Raw genomic sequence first — 21210 nt, forward strand, 5'->3', positions numbered from 1 at the left:
AGCAGGCTCCTAAAGATGACATTCACCTGTCCATAAAGGACTCTGGCATCATGCACATGAAGCTCTTGAAGAGGCTGCAGCTGCCCCACATGTACCCCCCCAATTTGCAGGAGTACCAGGAATTTTTGAGGCTCAACATTGGGAATTGCCACACATAGCAGAGAAATTGAGAATGTGAAGGCTCTTTATCTGGCCCAGGAAAGGATCAAAATACTCCATGGTTTCACCATGCGAGATTTGACTTGCCACCAGCTCCTAAACGGAGTCCAGCTTCACTGCAAGCAGAGCCTTTTGCATTTCAGAGATGGACCCAGACAGAATCTGCAGCTTTCTTGAGCACAGCTGGGCAGGTCTTTTCCTCTCCCTGGCCTGCTGGAGCAGAAAAGCTTGGAGATCATCCTAGATGCAATGTTTAATGGTCAGGTCCATGGCAATAATCACGGGGATTCTGCTTAGTCATTCCTGAACAGCGACACCCAGTATGCTCAGTCAGGGACCCTGGATAGGAGATTTGGGCCATGGCATGGTACCCTAGTGTCCACTTCTCTGAGTGGTCACCTTGCAGATTGAGCACTTGCAGTTTCCACCAACTGGGGCACTCTTTGTTGGCAAGTAGCAGATCCAGCCCATCTAGGGAAGCCTTAAAGGTTTCCGGGTCTGGTGAGTGTGCCAGGTCCCCCAGGGGGAGGCAAGAGAAAGGCCAGGCCTTCACCATGGCCATCAGCAGCTCTCTGTGGCCCCCAGTATAGGCCTCCATGAAGAGCGAAAGGAACAGTAGCACCGGCAGATTGTCCAGGACAGAGATGGCCAGGGCCAGGTGCCTCAGCAGACTCTGCATGGTGAGATGCTGGAGGGAGAGTGGGATCCTGGTGCTCATCTTGATGGACACGATGTAGATCAGCAATGCAGGGCATGCCATCCAAGGCAGAGTCTCTGTTTCTCTGTCCTGTTTTGTCTTGACTGGTTTTGTCTTTGAGATTGATACCAGTTTTAAATATAAATTTGTGTTTCTGATTTTTTGTTATTCATTTGCACATTTATGGGGGAAAAATCAGAGTATGCAATGTGCTGTGTCCTCTTCTATAAGAGGCAGTTGGGAGTGTGTAGGCAGCTGAGGACATTGTACTAACAACTAGCTAAAGTTAACAAGTTGAAACTATGAAGTGCTCCTGGCTAAAATTGGCCTAAGATAGTCAGGCCACCTGGTGAGCTAAGTGATCAGCCTCAGGTAAATGCCCTTCTTCCAACTGAAGATACTTAAAGGGTTAATTGATATGTAAAATGAGCTAGGAAATTGGGCTGAGACTGGAGTCAAGTACTGTATGTGGGCTGAGTCTTACTCCAGGGAACCCCCATCCAGCTTTCTCCAGCTGAAAAGTATTTGGTGTGCTAAAATGTCTTGCTAACACAAGCCCTGGTAAATCAGACTGGAGAATGCTAAAATCATTTGTTAAAAGTTTTATCTTAAATTTTGGTCATTGCAAAAGTAAGATTGGCAAAAATACCTCTTGCCATTGGAAAATGTATGGCTGATATTTATTTTGCATGCTTTAACATCTTTCACATGAATATGTGTGTGTGTGGGTGTGAATATGTTCAAGATTAAAACTTTCAGCATGATGTAGGAATGGGGTGAGTTTAAACTCAAAAGTTATCAAGTTTTACTGTTACCAAGAGTCTAAAAGGATATTGCATGGTCTTAATGAGAAACAACAGTTGAAAAGACTTCTCTAATTTGTGGTTGAAAACTTGGTATCTTAATGCATAAAACCATTTGCACTGTAATCAAGCTATCTAGTTTAGCAAAAGGCATTGGGAACTTGAAATTTATTTCCACTGTTAAAATTTGGGACTAAATGTTAGAAATTTGGATATTAATGTTTTATTATCATTTTAAGGAACTGCTTGGGTTTCTCATTCAGAGATCAATAAGAAAAGACAGGAAAAACCAGGGGCAGGCCTGTGAGTCTCTCATCCGGAGCAAGGGATGATCTGGCAAAAGTGCAGCTTAGACAGTCCACGCATGGTGGAAAGTACGGGCCCCGAGGGGGAGTCCAGACATGGTGGGAAGGGAGTAAGCTGGCACAAAGGCAATTCATAAAGCCCCAAGGAGTAAGATGGGTATATGCCTGTTCTGTAGGACAGGCCAATGGAGGCCTTTCTTCATCCTGTCTCTTTTGTTCTCAGATGAACACTGGAACCCTGATAGTAAAAATGAATGATTTGATTGGTATTTCTTTTTTCTTTTTCTTTTTTCTTTTGGCCAGTCCTAGGCCGTGAACTCAGGGCCTGAGCACTGTCCCTGGCTTCTTTTTTGCTCAAGGCTAGCACTCTGCCACTTGAGCCACAACGCCACTTCTGGCCATTTTCTGTATATGTGGTGCTGAGGAATTGAACCCAGTGCCTCAAGTATACGAGGCAAGCACTCTTGCCACTAGGCCATATTCCCAGCCCTTGATTGGTATTTCCAAAACTGCTACATAGGATGGAATAAAATTGGAAAGTCTTAAAAAGAAGGTTAAAAATGTTTACTTGTATGATGTAACTTGATTTCTGTGCTGTTTTGCAATTTGGATGTATTGAAAAAGCAAAGATGCTCATTCCGGATTCTTGTGTTTGTAATTCTTGTATTAAGGAAAACCTCAATTGAGTTCAGATGTTCTAGGCAGTGAGTCAGAACAACTGCATGCACAGGGACAGTAAGGACCAGGTGGAAGACAGAGAAGGAGCGGCATCCACGTTTTTGCAGGCCGGGAAGGAAAACTGTATGGTGGAGTTCACCAGGAGCTGAGCATTTGAGATCTGGTTCATCGCCATGTTGGCTGCAAGGGTGTTGTCTCCGGACATTACCTTCTAAAGTTTTCCTCCCAGCTTTCACCAAGGCTTTCCCTGTTGTGAAGAATTCCATCACAAAGAATCAATGGCTCTTAACACCCAGCAGGGAATATGCCACCAAGACAAGAGTTGGGATGCGCCATGGGAAAACTGCCCAAGAATTCACAGAAGCGGCATTCGAACCATCAATGGAAAACATATTTAAAATTGACCAGATGGGAAGGTTGTTTGTAGCTGGAGGGGTTGCTGTAGGTCTTGGCAACCTGTGTTACTATGGCTTGGGAATGTCTGAGATTGGAGCTATTGAAAAGCCTGTAATCTGGCCTCAGTATGTAAAAGATAGGATACATTCTACCTATATGTACTTAGCAGGAAGTATTGGTGTAACAGTTGTCAGCTTTGGCAATAGCCAGATCTCCTGTTCTGATGAATTTTATGCTGAGAGGCTTTTGGGTGACAATTGGTGCAATTCTTGTAGCCATGATTAGATCTGGAATGCTAGTTCAAACCATACCGTATCACCAGAACATGGGTGCAAAGCATCTTGTTTGCTTTCTTCATTCTGGTGTGATGGGTGTAGTGGTAGCTCCTCTGACTATCCTAGGGGGACCTCTTCTTATAAGAGCTGCATGGTACACCTCTGGCATTGTGGGAGGCCTCAGCACTATGACCATGTGTGCTCCCAGTGAAAAGTTTTTGAGCATGGATGCACCCCTGGGAGTAGGTCTGAGTCTTGTGTTTGCATCTTCACCGGGGTCCATTTTTCTGCCACCTAACACTATGGCTGGTGCTACTCTCTGCTCAGTGGCAATGTATGGTGGATTCATTTTTTTCAGCATGTTCCTTCTGTGTGACAGAAAGTAATCAAATGTTCAGAGGTAACACCAATGTATGGACAGAACAGATATGATCCAACCAATTCTATGTTGGGAACCTACATGGATACACTGAACATATTTATGTGCATCACAACTATGCTAGCAACTGGAAGTAACAGAAAGAAATGAAGTGGCACTTCCTGACTCCCCAGTATGTCAGAAGTCTTGTTGTTGAATGGGGGCAGATACCCATAGCAGAGTTTGGACAAGCAGCCTGAAGCAATGGGTACTTGTCTTAGGTTTCACAGTTCTTCAAATGAAAGCTAAAGTGTTGAGTGTTAAAGCAGAGGTTAGTAAAAGGCTCTACAAACAAGAATGCATTTATACATATGAAATTTGGAAGTGAAATTGTCCTAAATGTTAGTTTCAAATTGGGTAAAGGAAAAATTAGGGCTACCAAGATGATTGTTTAATTGCTACTCCAGTTTGTCTTGCAGTTTTTTTTTTCTGTAAAAATTGCAGACAGGCCTACAGAGGACAGATGATTCCTACAAGTTTGTCAGATGTAACTTTGGCCCTTAATAAGTTCCAGGTAAGAACATGCTTAAAAACTACTCCTGTATGGACCACGTTGTTGTTTTTAATTGGAGTAAAGTGACCTTTTGTAAGACTCATTGGTCTGAAGTCTACGGTTTGAAGCTAGCCAAGGCAGAGAAAGGTCCCTGTGAGAGTCTTCATCTCTAATCATCCAGCAGAATGCTGGGAATAGAATTGTGAGATGTGTGGAGCTCAAAGTGATAGAGTGCTAGCCTTGAGCTGGAGAGCTAAGGGATAGCACGCAGGCCCGGAGTTCAAGTCCACTGACTGTAAAAGTGTAAAAGTCATTCCTGGGACAAAAGTGATGGTGTATTTACAAGCAGTAAGCCACTGCTGGGATGGCAGAGATGGTTTCAGATCCTAGAGTCACTTGTCTTTGGCACTCCAAAAGTTAATCAGAGCCAGGAGGTCCTAGAATAGTTTGTAAGCAGGCCTTTCTAATGCTCATGTCTGTCTACTTAGTAACTAGACAGGAACTTGTCATCATCTGTGATAATGGGTAATAAAATCTAAGTTTGGGGATATAGTTTAAAATCCCAACCCACTGCATCTGCTTAAAGCCCTAACTGAGTGAATTTTGAGCTGGCATATGTGTTCAGGAAAGCAAGCTTATGGACCTTAGATTGTCTCTTTATTGAGATCTAAGGCCTGCAAAAGTAATTTAAGTATTGTTAGGTCATCAGAGATCAGTTTCCCCAGCAAGTCAGGAAAATGCTTCTGCAAACCAGAGTGCTAAAAGACTACAATGTTGTAGCCCAGAGGAGGTCTGTGCAGTTGTTAAAAGTTAACTGTTGTATCTAATTTCCAGTGAGGAGTGACGCTCCTAATAGATGCTGGCAAACCCTTGGTAAAGTAGGCTAATTGAGGTTATGGATTCCTGGCTAGGTAGGGTCCACATCTCTGAGTCAGCCTGAAGAAGTTACAGAAGATGTGTGATTTTCACCCATCAGCTCCCCTTTAAGATCAAGGTACCTGAGTCATTTTTGGGAAGATGAGACAGGATAACTTAGATACATGGAAAACAATGGTAACAAATGTGTAAGAGTGGAGACTTGCACTTGTGAGAGCTGGTTCTTTAAGCAGTCTATGCACAAAGTTGCAGGCAACCCAGCAGAAGGTGTGACATTCTATTGGAACCACTGAGTGCCACTTCCCCTGCCTATTCTGTTTGGATTGAGATCATAGATGGCCTGAGAGACATCTATAGGAATCTACAACTTCATCCTGAGCACCTCTACCATGGTAAAAGCAAATAGGACTTCATCACATGCAACTGATTCCTGCTGGAGGGCTGCTTTAGATCTGCTGAAACTAAGATTCTGGAGGGACATTCTTTCTGTGGTAACCTCCCCACTCTTGAGTTGACTGACACGCTCTAGTTAAAAAAAAAGGATAAAGTATGTGTGGCAGGCTAGAGAGTCACCCCCAGAACATGCCTGTGTCCAAGTGTATTAGGGTGTGTCCAGATGGATTAGGGTGTGACCCCAGAAGGGAGGGAGGTAACTGCCTCCAGTTACTGTGCCAGTTAGCTAGGTAACTGGGTGGAGATTTAAATAGATGAGAGCACCTGCATGGAGCCCTCCTGGGAATGGACCTCAAAGTTATGACTGGCCAACCTCAGGCACTTAGAGGCATAGGAAGCTGAATTGGCCCATATGTACAAAGAATTGTAGCCATAAAACTGATGGTCCTATACACCCAGAACACATCCCTTAATGTAAACAAAATAAGTCAATGGTTTGACTAGGCTGAAACAATGGGATGTTGTAGACCTGACTCTATCTTGATTATTAGGTCAACCTGACCCCAAAATTCTGCTTCTGTAAGTGGCTTGCTTAACTTATTTGCTCTAACCCCTGTGTCATCCTCCTATATCTGTGCCACGCTTGCTCGTTTTTTGCTTACTCTACCCCCTGTGTCAAGCCCCTACATCCGTACTACACTTTTACCTTTATAAACCCTGCTAACTGAAGGGTTGGGGATCTCAATTCAGATCTGCTGCATCAGTGACAGTTGTGAGTCCAAGCTTGAGCTTGCAATAAAGACTCTCGTGCATTTGCATCGGAATAGGGTCCTTGGTGGTTTTTGGGGACCCCAAATCTGGGCATATCACTGGCACAGTCACCAGACCCAAAAACTTTTAAGGCTCTCCTGGATGGGCTCAATCTGGTAATTGCCAAGTAAGAGCATTCTACTCTGTGGAAACTACCAGTGCTCAATCACGCAGAATAAGAAACTGGAGATCTAGATGTGGGGGTGCCGCTCCATTGCTGGGATCTCTTAGTGTTCCTGCCTGACTAGGTAACAGTGAATTGCTGTACTGTTGGGGTCCATCTTCCCCCTTGATGGAAGGGGCTTGATGCACCTGCCCCAGCCCTGGGGAATGCGGCCCTTCTACCCCCTCTGGATTGGAATCCAGAGGAACCGGTTGGGCAAACAGCCCCCCAACATTCTAGCCAGCCCGGCGCGCTCGAGTGACATTAGCCCTTCGGGGTCAGGTGATACCTTTCAGCCTATCGACATCCTGGCCAAACCCCTCCCTCGGAATCATCTCCCCTTGTCCTTATCTCAATAAAGTCAGTTCGCTCTAAGAAGCCGGCCCCGTTGCATATGTTTGCCAGACTTCTAGCGTAAGGAGGCGATCACATATCTGCGGCAGATCCCGTGCACGTCAGGTCGGAGCTGACCCCCGTTCCACTCTAACTTACCTGCAGGTTGGGTGATTAGGGGAGAGGGCGAGAAAGGAGGGTGGAAAGAAAGAAGGAAGAGTCCGAGCCGGGAGGGGCAAAAAAAACCCAACACTGTACAGGCATGACTGAAGAGCACCCCTTGATGATGGCCATGAGTCTGGAAGTGCAAGATGGGGCTTGGGATGATCTCCAAACCTTGGTTTTTCAGTGGGCCTGGTTGAGGAAAGAACATGTCCAGCTGTGCTTGAGGGAGTTGTAGATTCTGTGTGACTCCAGCTCTGAAATACAGAAGGCTCTGCTGGTTGTGAATCTGGACTCCATTGAGAAACTGTTGGTGAGTGAATTGTGGCATGGAGAGTCCATGCAAATCTATGCTCTTTACCTGAGCCAGATGAAGAACCTCCACATCCTTTCTGCAATATGCATGGCACATTCTACACACTTCCAGCTCCAAGATTCCTCTTATTCCTCCCAATTGGTGACACATCTGGGGCAGCTGCAGCGTCTCTAGGAGCTGCATATGCAAGAAGTCGGTGGAAAGCTGCCCGCCATCCTCAGGAGCCTGCCACCTTTGTAGGCCTTGTCTGAGCTCATGTGACCTGCAGGAAACTGACCTGAGATTTCTGTCCTAGTGTCCCTGTACCAGGCAGCTCCAGCATTTGTGGCTGAGGAATTTGTCTATTGATAACTTCAGTCTCGAGCCCCTGAGAGCCCTGTTGGAGTAAGTGGTAGCATCCTGGAGACCCTGGTCCTGGAGGACTGCAACATCACTGATGCCCATGTCTCAGCCTTCCTACCTGCCCTGAGCCAGTGCTCAAGGATCATCATCTTCAGTTTCTATGGAAACCACATCTTGATGGACACCCTACAGAACTTCCTGGGCCTCATGGCCAGGTTGGGCCAGTTGAGCCGAGAGATCTAGTCTCCTCCTTTGGAGAGCTATGGGTCCCCAGGGAATATTGACCCTGACAGTTCTTTTTTTCAGGTTCTTTCTGGGTTGGCCCAGGCACTGGGAGACATGGAGACAACCCAGAAGATCCAGATCTGTACCGATTTCTGTCCTTACTGAAACAGTTTCCAATACTACAGCCTTGGGCCAACTGGTTCCTGGGTGTTCACAGAGGAGGGGCTTCATGGCCTTGTTGCTCTGCCTGGGTAGTTGGTTGCCTCTCTCTGGGTATTTCTTCTCAGCATCAGAATGAAAGCTGGGGCATAAGAGCCTTCTCCAGAGGCACAGACCTCAATTTTTCATGTTCATGAAAGAGACAGGACCTGTGGGTCTTAGCTTTTCAGTTTATCAGAGCTCTATATCCCTGGGAACTTCTGCCCATTTTGAGGGTACATGTGTACTGTTCACATTCCATCAGGAGTTGAAATGATTTCCCCCTGGAAAGAGCTATTATACACTCTGTTTTTCCAAATGGTTATAATAAAAACTCCAAGGTCCGAGGCAGTCCCTGACCTCATATAGTTTACTGTTTGTATCCATCAGTTCATTGCAAAAGGAAGGGACAAAAAAAAGTAAATAGAAAGTTGTCATTTCTCAGAAATCTACAACCAGAGTAATTTTCATGCCTAGAATCCTAGCTACTCAACAAATTGGAGATCTGAAGATCATGGTTCAAAATAAGCCTAGTTTTCAAAGTGTGTGTGTCTCTCATATAAAGTAAACCACCAGAAAACTAGAAGTAGAACTGCAGGTAAACATGGTAGAGTGCTAGCCTTGAGCAAAAAAGCTTAGGGACAGAGCTCTAGCTGTGAGTACAAACTGGTATCTACTAAAATAATAAATCATCATTCAGACTCAGGTTGCTTCTTCACACATGTAATTGTAACTAAGGAGGAGGCTGAGATCCGAGGATCATAGTTCAAAGCCAGCTGAAGCATGAACTTTAGAGACTTTTATTACAAATTAGCCACAAAAAAACCCAAAGTGGAGTTTTTGTGTCATATGATAGAGGGCCAGCCTTGAATTGAAGAAGATGAGAAACAGACAGTGCCAGACTCATGTGTACATTTCCTAATACTCACACAGACAAGGAAGCAAAGCAAAGGAAAACAGAAAGGACATGGCTTATTGTTGTTATTTTCAACATACCATGTGATATTATGACCTTTTTCTTTTCTCTTTTCTTTCCTGTGGTTTTACCCCTGATATCACTGTAACTGATTTGGGGACTTTGGATATTGTATATGCGTGTATTGAAACTGGGAAAGGCAAAGGGAATACCCAAACCAACAGAGGATAAAAAGACAAACCAATGCAACAGCTATACTTACAAAACTATATATGGTATAAACCAACTGTTCAACTCATGGGCTGGGGAAGGAAATATGGAGGCCAAGGGGGCATGAGGGAGGAGGTAAGAAATACACAAAAAGAAATAATCTTGCCTTCTTGGAGATAGACAACCTTTAGTGAATAAATAAAATAATTGAATTAATGAATGCATGGGCTTTCTTGTGTTACCATGATTTATAAAGTGCTAAACAAAAGTAGCTTCAGTGAAATGCTCTTTGTCATCTTTCAAATTGGACCATGAATTGCAGAGAGGGTATGTTGGCTGGACACAGTGTAAAGGAAGCGTTATGAACCCTCACAGGCCATGTGAAGGGCACTGTACACCCACCTTCCCCTCACATGTCTGCAGCTCAGACCACCCTCCTACACTGACATCCTCAGACAGCGATCCTAGCTATGTCTGTGTCACAATGAATCCCTATCCCCCTGCACTTTGCCCAATGGATACATACTCACAAAAATTATAAAAATAATGAAATAACAAAGCACACAGAGAAAACCAGGGGCTGGTGTTGCACACTTGTCATCCCAGCTACTCAAAAGGCTGAAATTTGAGGATCAAAGTTCAAAGCCAACCAGAGCAGGAAAGTTCTTGAGATTCTCATCTCTGCTGAACCACTGAAAAATCCAGACCTTGCACTATGGTTCAGTTTTAGAGCTAGCACTGAGTACAAAACATCACTGATGGCATTCTGGCCCTTAGTTCAAGCCCCAGAAATGGCACAAAAAATTAAACCCAATAAACAAACATAAAAACCAAAATGATGACCAAGGCCAAGTATTGACAGATAAAATTTTGGAGGAAACCTAAGGGGGCAAATTTCAAAATCAGATGCCAAAAACATTCCATGAAAGCAATAGAATTCTATTGCTTGTTATCCATATTTCCTTGAGTGATGAAGGGACTTTCTGCAGAACTGAAGTCAAAAGAAGGTTGCTGGAGGTCAGGCAGGCTCTTATCTCCCACGAGAGACATGAGTCTCACAGACTTTCCTGCCTGGGCTGGCTTTGAACCCCCATCCTCACATCCGACACTCCTAAAAAACTAGGATTACATGTATAATCCACCAGTGCCCAGTGGTTTATTCTTAAGTATCAAATTTGTAGCACAGTTTCTGAGATATAGGCAATGTTTGTTTTATTGCTTTGGATACACAGTATACTTATTTTCTACACTGAGATTCCACAGAATAGTTATTCTGTACCTTCTGATAGTTCAATAAACTCGTGATTATTTCCTTTCTATTAGCACAACTATCAAGTTAACAAAACATAAACAAATGTGTCTTTGTTGAGATTTCCATTGCCCTGGCCCACGGGGTTTTGTCAACAGGAGCCCAAGGAGGAATTGACCTGAATGAGAGACAAACCAGACACAAGGAAGGAGACCAAGACAGGATTCTGATCAAGGTTTCAAATTTTATTTTTGCATGGAAGCTTATATAGTAATTAGCAAAAGGTAACTCACATAGACAGGGTCGTTAGGTTGCTAGGTTACAGAACCATGGGATGGTCTTTCCCAGGACAGGGACTGGGTGGAAAGTTCACAAGGTTGTTCATCAAAGCCAGACAGGATGTTAGGCTTAACAGGCAAGGTTGTAAAAGCATCAAGTGTTCTTATCAGTTAAGTTTTATAGTATCTATATGTTATAACATGGCAGCCATTTGGCTCCCGGCATCTCCTCCCTTTTTATTATAATTAAAAAGCCAATTATTACTTTGGTGGAGTGGAAGGCCTAGAACATAGCCAGCGCTTTAGAAGACAGTTGTTGTACAGTTATGTCGGGAATGGGGGCATTAACCCATGGAAGGAAGTAGAGACCCATCCCCCTAAGGTGTTTTAATGATCCTTTTTGAGGGGAGAGGATTTTGAACGGATTCAACCTCTATGCAGATGGGCATGCTTCCACAAACCCAAATGGAAATTGTTTGCAGCCCTCGTTGGTAGATACCGCTATGTTCTACCCTGCCATAGGTGCCCATGGCATATGTGTCTAGACGTTCCAGGTTCCAGCTGCCTTGGAGGCGCAAGGCTCTCTGTCCTGGCCACACATGTAGCAGGACACAGTGACCGCACCTCTGTTGTCCTGTCCTTGGCTGGCCAAATCCAGCCTATGATAGTGAATTTGAAGGGGTTTAGATGCAAGGGAATCAATATGCTGTTTTATAAAGCTCATAATTCTATTAAAAACACAGGGGCCGACGGCCACAACAATTAAAGTTCCAAACAGAGGGCCTAGTAAAGAGAGAAGATAGGGAAGGAGTACGTTCAGTCCGGTCCACAATGGGCTGTCAAATAGTTCTCGCCTCCGTTTGATCAAGTCTTCCTGGAGCCTTTGACCTTGTCTCTATCAATCCCAGATTTGTTGGCATAGAAGCAGCAGCGTTCCTGTAAAGCTAAGCAAATCCCTCCCTGTTCTGCAGTAAGTAAATCCAGTCCTCTCCTATTTTGTAGGATTACCTAAGCCAGGGAGTGAATTTGATCTTGAACATCATTTATGGTGCTAGATAGTGCCTGAACATCCTCTATTAGTTGATTAGACAGTTTTGCATAAGAACGGACAGCTACTCCCAGGCCTGCAGTTCCCGAGCCCACGGCAGCAGTTACGCCTAGTCCTGCTAAAAGGGGTATAAGTTGAACCACTCTTTTCTTTCTTCCTCCTATCATATCAAAACTAGGAATGGGTAACGGTTCACTACCTGGAACAAGGTCTACGTCTGGAAGTAACAAAGCAATCACAGACAATCCAGCCTAGTTAGCAGGTAGCATGGAGAAAGCCAAGTTTCCTTCACATACAAAGATCCTTCTTTTGGGGGGCAAAAGGGGCTTGTGGGAGAGGAATAATTAGTTACTTGTTAGAATTTGCCAAAGGAGATCAAGCCCACATCTATATCTAGGCTATTATTTTGGAAGTTGCCATACATACAACTAGGAAAATTACCAACAGGTTGTATTTTAACAGGCAGACTCGGACTGCAAGTAAGATTGTTATCTGCAAAATTAATTAAGTTATCAGAGGGAATAGCAAGTGGCATGGGCGTTCCTAACGATATGAATAACCAGCAATCATTAGCCAAATCGGGGTTGGATGTATTTAGGATGTTAATTGTGGTCTTTAGGATATCAGAGGTATGGACATCTAGATCTGTTTCCTTGGGCCTCGGGAGGGCCAAGGGGTGGTAATCAATTTTGGGGTAAATTTGTCTTTCTAGATCCTCAAGCCTTTTTTGTACTTCAACTTCTCTAACTATATCTGTAGGTCCTCCTCCATCAGAGATATTAATAGGGGCTTTAATGGGCCAACAGGTATCAGCGCCTGGGGTGCCCATGCAGGAGGCTTGAGTGTATTTATTGTTGCCTACTACTTGAGAAATATTGGAACAATCGCTTCCTTGAACTGCTAGTTTTATTTTTTTGTAATATGGCGGTAAAATATCTTTTGCCATCTGTGCCAGTGCATTCCTGTACAGTGGAATAAGAAGAGGAATGCATTTGGGTAACATAGCTACAACTCTAGGGACATTTTCCAGGAATAACATTATTGGATGGTATAATTTTTGGCTTATCAATGCATATCCATTCTTGTTTTCTAAAACCTCCTGTGTAACTAGATTCCATTTGTAAGTATGCAGTCCTAGTGCCACAGTCAACAACATTAGTATATTGTTTGGGGATGGTCTTAAGTCGTCCACCGCCACACTTGCATGGGGGACCAAAAAGGGCTTTAAGCAATTCTTGTTTGTTTATCGGGGCCCCCAATCCAGCATGAGTTGTGAAGGGCAGAGTCAACAGGATTGTTGTTATAAAGGTCCACGTTGTCATTGTTATTCCTGAAAAAGAAAAAGGTGTTCTCAGGGGATCATGTTTCCCTGGAGGATAGGTTATGATTAACAGTTTTAATCAAGCATTCAGGAAGCCAGTGTGCTACACCTTCTTTGTTGTCAAATATACAAGCTGACCCTCGACCCCAGATTAATACAGGGTCTGGGCCTTTCCACTGAAAGGTCAGTGGATCTTTCCACATAACAGTAGCATAATTATGAATTGTTTGTGGATGCCAAAGACAATTGGCTGCAGATTTTCCATTAACGTCCAGAGTTAAAAAATTAATGACAAACAAGGCATGATGGAGAATATATTTGGAGGATCCTTTTGTGGGGTAAAATTCCCCCGTTTTTAATTTCTGAAGGGTATTTTTAAGAGTTTGGTGAGCTCGTTCAATAATTCCTTTCCCTTGAGGGTTGTAGGGGATGCCAGGAATATGTTTTATTTGCACTTGGTGGCAAAATTGTTGTTAGTTTTTCCCTGTATACCCAGGGCCATTATCAGTCTTGATAATTTTGGGCTTTCCCATGACTGTTAGACAATTAAGTACATGAGAAATAACATTTTTAGAGACCTCTCCAGTGTGGAGGCTGGCAAAAATAAAGCCACTAAAAGTGTCAATGGTAACATGAAGATATTTAAGATTACCAAAGAAGGGATGTGGGTAACGTCCATCTGCCAAATTTCATTAGGGACCAATCCTCTGGGGTTGACACTTAAGTGAGGGATTGGCAAAAAGGTGACACAATTGTGACATTGTTTGACAATTTGTCATGCCTGTTCCCTGGTAATGTTATAGAGGGGGCGCAAGGTTTGAGCATTAAGGTGATGTACAGAGTGAGTTTCTTTTGCTCGAGCTATAGGGTCACATTTAGCCAAAAGGGCAAGTTGAGTTGCTTGATCAGTTACTTTATTGCCTGCTGTCAGAGGCCCAGGGAGACCAGAGTGAGCACGAATATGCCCTATATAAAAGGGGCAATGTCTAATTAAAATATGTTGTTGAATTGAGGAAAACAAGGGGGTGGCATTTGTAATTGGTTTAATACAGGGTACAGTTTCAAGTAAGGGGACGGAGTGGGCAATATAAGAGCTATCTGTATACAAATTAAGGGGAGTATTAGGTAACTGAATAAACACTTGTAAAACAGCAAAAAGCTCAACCATTTGTGCAGAGCGTTAGGGGGATTGTAGGGAAGTGGTTTGGTTGTGAATAGTAAAGGCTGCCATTCCATTTGAGGAACCATCAGTGAACACCAGGGAAGCATGGGAAAGAGGTTGACGAGAAGTTTGAGTGGGGAAAACAAGGGATTGATATTTTAAAAATTGGAGGAGTTTATCGGCAGGGTAACGATTATCAAAGATTCCTTGAAAGGAAATACAAGATACCGTCCAAGCGTCATCATTTTGCATTAGCCACTGAATTTGAGTGGGAGAATAGGGCAATATTATTTTATTAGGGTCTCTGCCAAACATTTTTCTGCTGTGTTCCCTTCCAATTTTAATTAGTTCTGCCACCCAGGTGGCATAAGGAGTGAGAACTTTAAGCGAGGAGGCAGGTAAATGTACCCAAAAAAGGGGTCCCTCTTGCTAGAAGACTCCAATAGGTTTAAAGATGGTGGCACAAATAATAAATTGGAGGGGTTTACTGTAAGAAATAAAAGTTACTTGTTGATATGTGATGTCAATTTCCACTATCTTTAAGGCCCCTTGGGTTGGGGCAGTTAGTGATTGACTGGAGGTTGGATTTGGGTCTCCTTTAAGGATGTCAAATAAAGGCTTAATTTCACCAGTGGTTAGTTTAAGGTACGGCCAAAGCCAATTAATGTCTCCCAGAAATTTTTGAAAATCATGCAAGGTATGCAAATGAGAAGTCTTAATCTGTAATTTTTGACTAGTATGATAAGGACCTAAAATATGACCAACAAATACTTGCCAGAGTTCCGCTGTAACACTTAGAGAACAGCAGACTGAATGAGATCCATGTGCCATTAAATTAAATCATATTATTTAACCTTACCTTACCAGCAGGTAGAAGAGAACACAAATGAATAACAATCAATAGGGCAAAGTATCAGGACAATGTAAAAGTCTCAGCTTCAGTGGATCCGAAGTGGCTTATGTCTTACATCCCAAATCAGTAGGCCAGCTGAAGAGATGGGTTGGATCTGGGCAAGGCTGTAGTGGCATCTCTGAGTCCCCTGGATAAATTGTCACACCTCCTGCTGGATTGCCTGCAAATTTCTACACAGACTGGTTAAAGACATTTGAAACCTCCCAGTATTCCTTGGTTGTTTACTCTGAGTACTCTGGCTTTTGTAGGCTGGTGCCCTACTGGTTTAAGCAGGGTGACAACTTTAAAAGATTTTAGAAGGCTTGGGCCTTTAACCATCTTCTTACTCACAAAATCCACTAGGACCAAAGGCCAACAAAGTCTGCTCTCTGCAGCAGCCATGACAGTTTCTGAGACATAGAGGGGGAAGATACCAGTGCTTCCCCAATGCAACCCTGTGGCTACCAAACACAACTCTGATGCTTTTAACCTTGGAGTAAATCTTGGTTGCAACTCTGTCATGATAGGCCTGCTATAAATCCAACTCTAATCTTGGGAGGGGGTGGGGCAGAGCTGGGCCTATCAAAATCTTCACAGGACTCCTAGATTCCCTGAGCAGTTTTCCATGAAAGAGAGAGAGAGAGAGTAAGGAATCAGTGAAACCAGGCAGTTTGGGAGCAGACTGTGGAGGCAGCTTCCTGTAGCCACGGACTGTCACAGTCCATACAGCTAGCACATATGTCCACAGTCCACACAAGTAGCACATATGTCGAACTGAATCCTATAAAGCAAAATACTAATTCTGGGTCAGGAAAATATAGGTTAGCAGCAACATTTGCATACTTGTTTAAAAATGACTCTGGTCCCTTGATCTTAAAGAGTTTATGAGAGCACAGGAAAAAAAAAAGGGAGAAGCAAAATCTTAATCTATACCAAAGAATTGTCAGGATTAGATGTACACTTGACTTTTAGCATAGATAGAAATAAAGAATAACACACTGGGTTTACATCATTGTACTTATATCACATGCAGTATATTATAACCTTTTGGAATTTTTCTTAGACACTTTTGTTTGCACCCAAACATGGGTTTAAAACCTGTTTTACCAACAGACAGACATACAGACGGACAAACAGACATACAGGCAGTTGTGCGCAAGCTTTGGGGCACGCAAATATAATAATATCATTTTGCCCATATTGTAGAACCACGTGGTTAGAAAACAAAAAAACTCTTTCAGCAAACAAAAATTTTCACAGATTATCTGAGAAGCCACATTTTGAAAAACCAGTTTAGCTCCAATGGGGAGCTGATGTGGGATGCTATGACCAGAGAAGGTCCAGAAGATGGGAGACAGGACATGAACAGAAAGAATACAGACATGTGGCAAGGCATAATGGCAAAGGAGCTGGTCAGAGCCTTAGCAGGCTCACAGCAAGACACCTTCACCTCCCAGCATTCGAACTGCAAGGCACCTTTGAATTGCAAGGCCACAGTTACAGAGTTCAGGGTGGGGGGCAGGGTTACCGGGAGCTGGAGACTCCATGTCCCTGCCCAGCCTCCAGGAATTTGTCACGCCCATCACCTGGGGCATGGGCAGGCTTCCACCTCCAACCAATTCTATTGTCCACCATGTGCTGAATGCTAGAGAAAAGTTAGGATTTATCCAAACAAGCATAATTTAACTGAATTCCAGACTTAACAAACATCAATAACAAACATAGAAAAATTTTCTTTGTGTCTTTCAAAGCACATGTTAAACAAACATTGGTACCTTTGGAATCTAGAAAAAGAGACAGAGAGAACTTCATCTGCCCAAGTGCTCATAGAAGTTAAATAAAATATTCCAAATTCGTAAGACTGGGCTCAAACTTGAGCAGCTTTTAGATTGTGCTCCTCTCATTGTAGAGCACTCAGTCAGGAGAAGTTACCTCGGTGGTGTTAGCATTTCCCTAGCCTCAGGTCCCTCCCCTCTGTGAGCAGCCTTCACCTAGGAGAGCTGTAAGTCTGCCAGGACTGTCGGTGGGGGCTAACCAGTATCTACCTTTAAAGGAGTTTATTGTTCTGGATGAAGCTGTGACAATAAGACTATAACCAATTTCAACATATTCTCAACATGAGTCAATCTATCTTTAATAGGCTCATCATATGTTTTTTTGTCAGCGTCTGAGCCATCTGAGTCTTCCTTATTATCTAGTCCAGTGGGTTCAGATATTATTAATTCTCTCAGCTCTTCGTGGGCAGCTACATAAGCTCCCAGAGCTGGGCGACGCTCATCAGGCCCCTGTCTAGTCTCTCTGATCAACTGATTGAATTTAATCTATTCATGTCTAGGATCCAAACAATCTCAGATCAGATTCCAAAGAGTAATAGCGTCCACTGGGGTTTTCTCAGGGCCATTTGCCTCATAATGTTCCTGAATCTTTTTTCCAATTTTCTGCCAAGTTTCTAAGTTAATGGTTCCTTCCTCCGAGAATAAGGGGCAAAGATCTTCCAAGAATATAAAATTTTTTTTACCAAATCCTTTTTCTTGACCCGTGTTCCTTGTGCTTTGATAGAGGCTTTAAGCCCCCGGAGAAACAGTTCATGTTTGCTAAGTGTTTGTCCCATAGTTGCGTCGCCTCTCTTACCTTAAGGATCTGTATTGCAGATGGGTGTTTCTGCAATGATCTCAGTGCAGATCTTCACTTACCGGCTGGGTGGCGATCCAAGGGGAGGGAGCAGTGCTGCTCTAATGGATGATGTTCAGACCAAACTCTGTTCCTCCAGCCCCATGTTGGGCGCCACTGTGTCCCGGCCCACAGGGTTTTGTCAACAGGAGCCCGAGGGGGAATTGATCTGAATGAGAGACAAACCAGACACAAGGAAGGAGACCAAGACAGGATTCTGATCAAGGTCTCGAGTTTTATTTTTGCAAGGAAGCTTATATAGTAATCAGCAAAGGGTAGTTCATGTAAACAGGGTCGTTAGGTTGCTAGGTTACAGAACCATGGGATGATCTTTGCCGGGACAGGGACTGGGTGGAAAGTTCACAAGGTTGTTCATCAAAGCCGGACAGGGTGTTGGGCTTAACAGGCAAGGTTGTAAAAGCATCAAGTGTTCTTATCAGTTAAGTTTTATAGTTTCTATATGTTATAACATGACAGCCAGCAGCAGAATCCTTATCAGTTAAGTTTTATAGTTTTTATATGTTATAACATGGCAGCCATTTGGCTCCCAGCATTCCATGATGTTGGGATGCAGCTGACATCGAGTCATAGACATCCAGGTTCCAATGGCTCACCCATGTAACACTTTCCACTTAGGAAGCAGAGGTTTGGGAGAGAGCAGTTCAAGGACAGCCTGAGCACAAAGCTCACGAAGAGACCCCATTTCAACAACAGGTGTGTGGGGTGGTATGTTCCTGTCATCTCTGATACAAAATGGCTAATATCTAGAGATCTATGGCTCCAGGTCAGCTTGGGTAACAACAACAACAAACAAATAATTCCACCAGGTGCCAGTGGCTCATGCATGTCATCCTAGCCACTTCAGAGGCTAAGATCTGAGGATTGTGGTTCAAATCCAGGAAGGGCAGGAAAGGCCATGAGACTCTTATCTCTAATAAACCAGCAAAAAGCTGGAAGTGGATAGTAGACTCAAATATGAAGAACAAAAATATGAGAAACAGAGATGAAACTCGGTTTTTATACCCCAGACTTGAACATATGCACACACATACACACACAAGTCTGACGAATGGACAGGAGAAAGGAGCTCCCCATTCATCTATGATCAGGGCACAGGAGATGGGATCTAAGACAGGCCAGAGCCATGATATACAGAGACAACTATCTCAGAACTGTACCATTTTGCTCTTATGGCATCTCTGCTTTGGCCCTAGTGCTTGTGCAATGGAGACCCATCTTCCCTAACATCTCTGAACAAATGAAGCTGAAAATCTACACACAACCCCACTTCCAACTCTCATGCAATGTTGCCTTGAAATGATATCTTCTACTCATGCTTGATTTTACATTTTCTTTATTTGTTTGATGGATACAGTAAATTACACACAGGAATCGACTGTCCCACTACTTAGAGATTTTCTTACAACCATTCAGATAAAGAAGATTGTGTTCCAATTCTTTCCAGGCTCAATTCACTCCAGATTTCTGATGGTGTGGGCACAGGCACAAGTACCCCCAAATGAGCTCAGAGTCTCCTAGGGTTTCAGAGCTCTGATTGAATGGAGTAGCTCAGGATCAGAGGCTCTGCCTCTTCTACCTACACTTAATTTGCAGTATGTGTGTCTCAGAGAGATGTGTATCCCAGATTTCATTTCTAATGCTGAGGAGGGATTCCAGTAGAGATGGCTGACTACACAGTCAGATCAGACAGGCCAATTAGGCTCTCCTAACATCCACCTCCAAGATCCATCAGGCTCCAGATGATAGTATCAGTACTTCCTCCATTCAGGAAAATATTTGGTACCATGTGGAACTTGTGGGTTGGGGTCACTTCTCTCACTGCCAGTACCAACTTAAGCAGAACTTTTTCAGTTCTCTCAGGGTCATTATCCCCTGGGTCATTTTCCTCTGGGTCTTCATAGCTCTCCAGAGGGTCAGGATAGAGCCCTCATCTCAAATGGCCCATCCTGGCTGTGTGGCTCAGGAGCTCCTTTGGGGTGGTCAAGGAGATGGGGCTGCTATAGAAACTGAAGAAGCAGAGCAGAGAGCACTGGCTCAAGACGGGCAGGATGGCATAGAGATGGGCATCAGTCATGTTACAGATATCCAGGGTCAGGGTCTCCAGGGTGGCAGCCACGAAATCCAGCAGGTACCTCAGGGACTCGGGCCATGAGCGAATGCCTGAGAAGCAGGTGCTTGAGTTTCCTGGTGTGAAGACTCCAGGACAGAAACGACATGTCCTCTTCCTCCAGGGAACAAATATGCAGTGACACAGTCTTCAATGACTCCAGGCTTCTCAGAATGGCCAGCAGGTCTCCAGGATTGAACATGATGTCTTCCAAATGAAGCTGCTTGACATGTGGCAGACACCATAAATATGCCTTGAATTTCCAGGCATAGGAGTGAGGCCTTCTCTGGAAAATGCAGATATGTTTGAACATGTTGGAAATCTTCAGACTGTGAAGGTATCTCATCTGCCTAAGATAAGGAGTACATTCATTCATGGTGTCTGGACTCCAGAGTTCCCACACCACCAATTCCTGGATGGAGTTCAGCCTTAGCATTTGTGGACCCTTCTGGATTTCAGAGAAGGAGACAGAAGGTTCAACTTCCTTGAGCACAACTGGACTCATTCTTTTCTCTCGTGGGCCCACTGGAGCAGGTAGGATTGGAATGAATAACACGTCCCATGTTTGATGGTGAGGTCCATGGCTATCATCAATGGCTGCTCTTCTGTCATCCCTGAACAGCAACTCACTGTTGTCTTCTCGGTCAAGATGTCTGAATAGGAGATTTTGGCCATGGCCATGTACCCCTGTGTCCAAATGTCTGGGTGCTCTTTTCCCAGACAAAGTACTTGTAGTTTCCAGTGACTGGGGCTTTCCTTCTTGGCAAGTAGCAGATCGAACCCATCCAGGACAGCCTTGAAGGTTTGTGGTTCTGGTTACTCTACCAGGTCCCCCATGGGGAGGCAGGGGAAAGGCCAGGCCTGCACCATGGCCTTTAGCACCTCTCTGTGGCCCCCGGCATAGGCCTCCATGAAGAATGAAGGGAACATCAGCTCAGGCAGATTGTCCAGGGCAGAGATGGCTAGAGCCTGATATCCCCCTCTTCCATAGCTTTGCATGCTCCTTCCCTAGGCAACACTAGGCCCATCTAGTAAGGGCAGTAAATGCCTAGCCTCCATCCCCTCTTCATTGAGATGACACTCCTTTAGTGCAATTATGACCATGTAAAGCAACAAGATCCCCTTACATGTGACCTCCAGGGTCAAGGCAGCTGCAGGACCTCCTTGACAGCAGCTATCAATTATAGCCTCATTTCACAACCTCCTAGGTTAGATATGTCATTCCAGACAATATAGCGCACTTCTCACTTCTCCTGGTGAGAAGGGGTTTTGCCAGCACTCTTTGCTGGCAATA

The 21210-nt window shown here is 44.0% G+C and overlaps 1 pseudogene; it reads left to right on the forward strand.

Annotated features, from left to right (window-relative positions):
• Positions 1–2023: 2023 nt before the first annotated feature.
• On the forward strand, positions 2024–3842 carry LOC125341337 (annotated as a pseudogene).
• The last annotated feature ends 17368 nt before the right edge of the window (positions 3843–21210 follow it).

Source organism: Perognathus longimembris, chromosome 24 (assembly GCF_023159225.1).
Source record: "Perognathus longimembris pacificus isolate PPM17 chromosome 24, ASM2315922v1, whole genome shotgun sequence".
NCBI lineage: Eukaryota > Metazoa > Chordata > Mammalia > Rodentia > Heteromyidae > Perognathus > Perognathus longimembris.